The 7,240-nt window shown below is 45.2% G+C and overlaps 1 pseudogene; it reads left to right on the top strand.

Annotated features, from left to right (window-relative positions):
- Positions 1 to 4,705: 4,705 nt before the first annotated feature.
- On the top strand, positions 4,706 to 6,883 carry LOC127486970 (palmitoyltransferase ZDHHC5 pseudogene; annotated as a pseudogene).
- The last annotated feature ends 357 nt before the right edge of the window (positions 6,884 to 7,240 follow it).

Below are 7,240 nucleotides of genomic sequence, written 5' to 3'. Positions count from 1 at the left end.
TCTTTAGGGATGCTTTTAAGATTTATTTGAAAGCAGAGTCACAGAGAGACAAAAAGGGAGAAGTAGAGTTGTCAACTAGTATTAGGGCACATGTATTTGCCATTTTCAGTAATGGAAAGAAGTTTGCAAAGTAGCTTGCAATATATTGGAAAGGATATAGGAAATATGAACATCATGAAAGAACTTGACAGTATAGTTGGACAAGAGAATACACTTGCTGTTCAAGTGCACATGTAATACCCTGCAGAAGAACTTTTGCTAGGTCACAAAAGAACCTAAATAAACTGAAAAGATACAAATAAAACAATGAATGTTCTATGACCACAGGGATTTATCTTGAGTGTCAATAACAGAAGGACCTTTGAGAAGTGCACATATATATGGAAAATAGCAACATATTCCTAAATAGAGAGCTATAGAAAATAGATAACAAGTGAAAGTAAAAAATGCAAGATGATAGGAAATGAAAATGAAACATAAAAATAGGATGCAGTTAAAACAGGTTATGAATATGATCCCTCTCAATTTCTATAGCTTTTTAAGTGCTAAAATGGAAAACTGGGATCACTTCAACTCTGCTATTGTTCATTGTGTAGGGTGGTCTGTAAGCAGTTTGTCAGTGTCTAACAAAAAATGTATTAGTTGCATCAGAAGTCCAGCAGAGGGCAGCAAGGAGCCACTGAACAATGAGTTTGATCCTGAACTCACCCAAGAGGCCTCCTATGGTGCGCATTCTTAATCCACCAGGTGGTCTAGGTGCTGTGCCTACAGTAAATACAAGAACATTTTTCCTTCAAGACTGTGCTAAGGAAGCACCGTTGCAACTTCTGGAAGACTTGGGGCCGTTTCCACATGGAGGAAATGATCCTGCACATGAGCCTTGTTGCAGTCTAGGATGTTTCTCATTTTTAAAAAATTTTTATTTGAAAGGCAAAGAGAGACAGACACATACACATAAGCAGAGAAAGAGGGAGAGATAGTGATTTTGCATGGGCTGGAACTGGCCAGGCCAAATCAGAAGCTGGTCATTCATCTGATCTCCCATATTGGTGGCAGAGAGACAACTATTGAGCTTGCTGCTTCCGTGGTTGTGCATGTGCAGGGAGCTGGAACAGAATCAGTACTGGGACTTGAGACAGACAGCACAGTATGGAATGTGGGTCTTCAACTACCATGCCAAGTGCTTATTCCCTGGGAGTTTCTCTTAACTAGCAACAGAGAAGCAATCATTTACTAAGATGTTCCTGGGTGGCTTATTTATTTTTTTCATATAAAGTCAATTATCCATCACTGAGTGTTTTAATCAGATGAAGTTGCACTGGGCTATGTTGTTTTTATATGTATCCCAGAGTGTTTGGGAGAAGAAATCCCAACACAGATTCAGAGATTGGCAGATAATGAAAGTGTGATAACAAATTTATCAGGATTTTGCAGTACAGACTTGGGGAACACTCACTGCTGGTTTTAGTCTGAGGCAAGAGGAAAAGATGTGAGCTCCTAAACTAATGCCTTCATTAATTCTCTATCACTGACTTTTTAAATCTGGGGAGGGAGTGTTGAGTAGTGGCCCCCCAAAGCCACACTGTATTTTTTTTCTATTTATTTTATTGGAAATAGGTACAGAAAGAGGTAGGGAGAGCGATAGCTAGAAAGATAGCTGTGTCTTTTATGCACTGGCTCACTCACAAAATGACAGTTGCCAGAGTTGAGCTAATCCAAAGTCAAGAGTTTGTCCTGGATCTCCTACATCAGTGTGGAGGCACAAGGACTTGGCCATCCCCCGCTACTTTCCAAGGTGCATTGCCAGGGAGCTGGATTGGAAGTGGAGCAGCCAGGCTCCCATATGGGATGCAGATGCTACAGGCTGGTGCACCACAGCACAAGTCCAAATCAGTAATTTGCAGCTTCAAATTATTTCTAAATATTTTCAAAAGCGGAGGTGTGCAATATAATCATGGCTGATGCTGTGGTATAGTGGGTAAGCCACCACCTGGAGCACTGGCATCCCATATAGGAGCTGGTTCCTATCCCAGCTGTTCCACTTTCAATTCTGCTCCCTGTTAATGCACCTGGAAAAGCAACAGAAGATGGCCCAACTGCCATCCATGAGAGACACCTAGAATGAGTTCTGAGTTCTTGGCACCTCACTTTGACCTCTAAGCCCCAACTATTGTGGACATTTAGGGACTGAACCAGCAGATGGGTGATCTCTGCTGTGTCCTTCAGTCTATCTGGAATTCAAAGAAAAAATTAGTTTAAAAATGTAAGGGAATGGGATTTGGCATAATGATTGGAGCACTCCTTGAGAAGCGTATCTTTTATGTCAGCATGCCTGGGTTCAAGTCCCATCTCTGCCCCTATTGCAGGATATACCTCCAATCTGGTTGGTGGTGTTGCTGTAGAACCCCTAAAACCTGTATATACTTGCCCAACACACAGTAAGCCAATCACTGGCTTTGGTGTGGTGGAGTAAAGAAGCATTTATTTTAAAGACCAGATCAAGGAACTTAACTCCAGGGCTCCCCAGGAAGTTAGAGGCAAAGATTCTTATAGATTGAAATTAGAGGTGACAGATGCATGTTCAGCTTGTGTCCAGGTTCCTGATTGGTTCGTGATGCTTTTGACCTTCATCTTCCTAGTTGAAGATGCTATATTCTTTAGGGAAGTGTAATGGTGTTCAGGTGCGCGTCAGTGAATCTGGGAGTTTACATACAATTGGTAGTTATTTGCTGCCCCAGACTGGGATGTTTCCTTACCTAGATGTGGAACTCCCCTAAATAAACCCATCCAGACAATATTGGCCAGCAGGCTTCTATCTGTTGCAGAAAAGTGACTTCTTGTGTGCAGGCCAGCTGTATCACTCCCTCAATTCAGTGAATTATTTTTGGTACAATATGGATAAGGACGCCTTGGTCTAAGGGAGACAGAGGAGATGCTTGGTCCTGCTTTTGTTTTATAGGGGTTTCATTTTAGATGTTTTTATTTTTTGTTACTTCTCCATCCTTAGGGAAAAGGGACAGTGATTGGTTAGACTGCTTCATGAAATTTGTGGGGTAATGTGGGGGTATTTTTAGGATGAAAGGAGAGGAGGTTGGAGGCATTTCTTTTACTTACTCATTTGCTTACTTAATAGTTAACACAGAGAGAGAGAGAGATCTTCCATCTGCTGGTTCACTTCCCCAGGTGGCTGCATCAGCCAGGGCCACAAATAATGAGTCATCTTCCAAGGCCATTAGCAAGGTGTTGGATTGGAAGTGGAGCAGCCAAGACTGAAAGCAGTACTCATATGGGATGCTGGGGTCATAGTTGGCAATTTTACTTGCTACACCACAACATCAGCCACCATAGGCATTTCTTTAAGAAAAAAACTTGCTAGTTCTGGGTTTTGCTGTAGCAATCTTATATATAAATAGAAGGGTTACACAGCCAGTTTTTGCATAGCTTTACCTTGCAGGTATATAACCATTCTACAGCATTAATAAAAGCAACATGCTAGTATTTCTGTACCTCAAATGAAACCAGAGAAATTAGTGATTTTTCTGCCAGAAAACTTCCAGTTTAAAACCAGGGATAGTCACTGATTAAGATTTGTGTGCATGTGGCTGGCACTTTGGTGTAGAGGGTAAAGCCACTGCTTGCCTTGCCAGTATCCTATATGGGCATGGGTTTGAGTCCCAGATGCTCCACTTCTGATCCATCTTGCTGCTAATGCACCCAGGAAATGAGCAGAGGATGGCCCAAGTACTGGGACTCTGGAACCACTTGGGGGACCTGGAAGAAGCTCCTGGCTTTTGACATTGGATGGGTCCAGCTCTGGCTGTTGCAGCCGTTTGAGGACTGAACCAGCCACTGGAAGATCTCTCTGTCTCTTTCTCTCTTTGTAACTCTGTCTTTCAAATAAATGAATATTTAAAAAACAATAAAAAAGAGACTTAGAGTAAGACCAGACATTGCATTTTAAGACATGTTGAGTTGGAAAGCAGTTCATACAGCAGACTCATGGAATGACAATCATTTTATATAGCATAGTGACCTCAGAATGAGCCCTTAAAGCATTCTTGTATGGTTGAAAAGCCCATGAAAACATTTCAGGCATTGAATTCTAAGACACTGTGGCAAAAATAAAAAAAGTCCTACATGAAGGATTGCCATGAATGAAACCCCAGCAGAAAGAAGGAGCCATCCAAGAAGAATGTAGTTTTCTTTGAAGGGAGGACAGAACTTCCATTTTGCCTTTGGCTTTGCCTAAATACTGACAAAGACTGTGGTCTCAAAAGGCTTCCTTAGCCTGGGCAACTCATGGCAAGAGTCTTGGGTGATCACTGACATCATACATAAGAGATTCAATTGTTAAATTAGAGCAGGAGTTGTTGTACACTTACTCCGCATGCAAGACCTCAGTCCTAAATGAGTCATTGTATATTTATTTGAAAGTTACACAGAGGAGAGGCAGAGAGAGAGAGAGAGAAGTCTTCCATCTGCTGGTTCAAGGACTTGGGCCATCTTCTACTGATTTCCCAGGCCATAGCAGAGAGCTGGATCAGAAATGGAGCATCCAGGGCTCGAGCTGGTGTCCATATAGGAGGCCGGCACTACAAGCAGCGGCTTTACTTGCTACACCACGGCGCCAGCCCCCAAGTTGTGGTTATTTATCACTTGCAATCTCCTTTCCCCCTCCCATATGCTTTCCTTCGTTTGAGATATTTTGACCTTCAGTTTTGTTTGTGGATGTGGAAGGATGATAATTCTAAATTTTTGGTTTCCCTGAAATTTTTTTGTTTGTTTTTTTGTTTGTTTGTTTGTTTTTCTGTACTCTTCTCTGTTGGTTCCCTTATCCCATTGTCTTATCCATTCTGCCTCTGTGTGGGCCTGGGCTATGCAGTAGGTTAGATGTCCCTTCAGAGCTCCAACATGCCCGCAGAGTCTGGATAGACATTCAGACCCAGAAACACATCCTGACCTCAGCAGCTGCTATCTTCTTAGTGGGAGCTACAACACTCTTCTTTGCTTGTACGTGTCCAGAACTAAGCCTGAATATGTCACCTGCAGTGCCCATCTACAATGCATTTATGTTTCCCTTTGTTCTGGCCAATTTCAGTAGGGCCACCTTCATGGACCCAGGCATTTTCCCTCAAGCTGAGGAAGATGAGGACAAGGAAGATTTTCGAGCTCCCTTGACAAAACAGTGGAGATCAATGGCATCCAGGTGTGCATGAAAGGATGTGCCAGCTGCCGCTGCTACTGTCCTCCTCGGCGTTCCCACACAGTGTCTGTGATAATTGTGTGGAGGAATTTGATCATCCCTGCCCCTGGGTGAACAACTGTATTGGCCGCCAGAACGAGCATTGTTTCTTCCTCTTCCTCCTTTCCTTGACAGCCCACTCTATGGGTATATTTGGCTTTGGCCTCCTTTATGTCCTCTGCCACATAGAGGAGCTCTCGGGGTTCTGCACACTGTCACAATGGCAGTGAAGTGTGTTGCTGGCTTATTCTTCATCCCTGTAGCTGGCCTCACAGGGTTTCATGTGGTGCTGGTGGCCTAGGGATGCACAACCAATGAACAGGTTATGGGTAAATTCCGGGGAGGCATGAGCCCCTTCACCAATGGCTGCTGTAACAATGCACTTTGCAATTCCCCAGCACCCAGATATTTGGGAAGACCAAAGAAAGAGAAGACAATTGTAATCAGACCTCCCTTCCTTCAGCCAGAAGTGTCAGATTACTGTGAAGATCATGGATAATGGCATCCAGGGAGAGCTTAGGGGAACTAAGACTAAGGAAAGCTTGGAAACAACAGAGAGCCAGTCTGCAAATGCCAAACCCCGGCCTCCTCCTATGCCAGACCTGAGCAGCTGCATGGGACTGCGAACACACCTTTGCCTGGCTACTAATGGAGATAGCAACTTTTGGGGCAAGGACAGCCCCCCACACCAACCATGTACAAGTGTCAGCCGGGTTACAGTAGCAGCAGTACATCAGCTGCCCTGCCTCATTCCTCCAGCACCAAGTTAGTCATGGGGACAGTTTGAGGAAGCCAACCTCAACTGCAGAGAGCAGCCGTCATCCCAGTTACCACTCAGAGCCCAGCTTGGAACCCAAGAGCTTCTGTTCTCCCACCTTTGGCAAAAGCTTTCACTTCGATCCACTTTCCAGTGGCTCTCATTCCTCCAGCCTCAAGTCAGCCCAGAGAACAGGTTTTGTACTGGACGAGTTGCAGTCCATGCGTTCAGAAGGCACCACTTCCACCTCCTGTAAGAGCCTGGCCAATCAGACATGCAACGGAAGCCTGAGCCAGACCCAGCTTTCAGCTACACCTCTCCCTTCCTGTCAGTATTCCTGGCCCAGCAACAGGAAGCCGAGAGGTATGCACATTTGGTGCCAACATGAGAGCCCTCACCAGTCCGTTATGACAATCTGTGGCCTCCCTCCAGGAATGAGAGAAGCTGCTGCACCAGTCACCCAGCTCCCAGTCCATGAGGAAGAGCCAGGCTTGGGAGACTCAGGCATTCAGTCAACACCTGGCTCAGGCATGCCCTCATAGGGCTTCCTCCTTAGCTGATCCAAAGAGATCACCACCGAGCAAGACTCCACTTGGAAGCCCAGCTGTCCCCCATTTGGGGAAGGCAGAAAGCCTAAGGGGCCAGGGACTAGGGTCCCCTGAACCAGGTCCAACCACCCCATATCTGGGCTGTTAAACATCTTACAGCAGCCAAGAATCCCCACCTGGTGTCTCTGAGATAGAGGAAGTGGCCTTGCAGCCACTGCTGATGCCTGAAGATGAAGTACAGCTCAATAACGCCCACAGCAAATCCAACAGCAACCCAAGAGCATCAGCTCAGCCTCCCCTTGTCCCACAAGGGGAGGAGTCAAGAAACTGTCCTGAGTGGGTGGTACCACCTGAGATATGGTGTGAGCCGTCAGCACCTCCCCTTCCCCACACCACTGTGTCTAGACCAAAGGGCCTCAGGTGACCACCTTTCTTCCCTCCAAGGGCTCCCTTCCCCTGCATGGACATGTTTTAAAACCCCGATTCCCAGAGGATGAGTGTTTTATAAAATGCAACCGAGTTGGGGAGTTGGAGAGTTGGGGCCCTGAGGCTGGGGTAGTAGCTCTCCCCTTTTACCTTTTAAGACCTTCCTTCCCTAATCCCTGGACCAGACTCAGTGGACATTTGTGCAATTGCTTGCCCTGGAGGGAACCAGATCATTTTTAAACCAGAAATAATTTTTTATTATTGTTA

The sequence above is a fragment of the Oryctolagus cuniculus genome, unplaced genomic scaffold (genome assembly GCF_964237555.1).
Source record: "Oryctolagus cuniculus unplaced genomic scaffold, mOryCun1.1 SCAFFOLD_118, whole genome shotgun sequence".
Taxonomy (NCBI): Eukaryota; Metazoa; Chordata; class Mammalia; order Lagomorpha; family Leporidae; genus Oryctolagus; species Oryctolagus cuniculus.
Note: the sequence above shows the minus strand (reverse complement) of the source record. Positions and strands in the feature narration are given on the sequence as shown.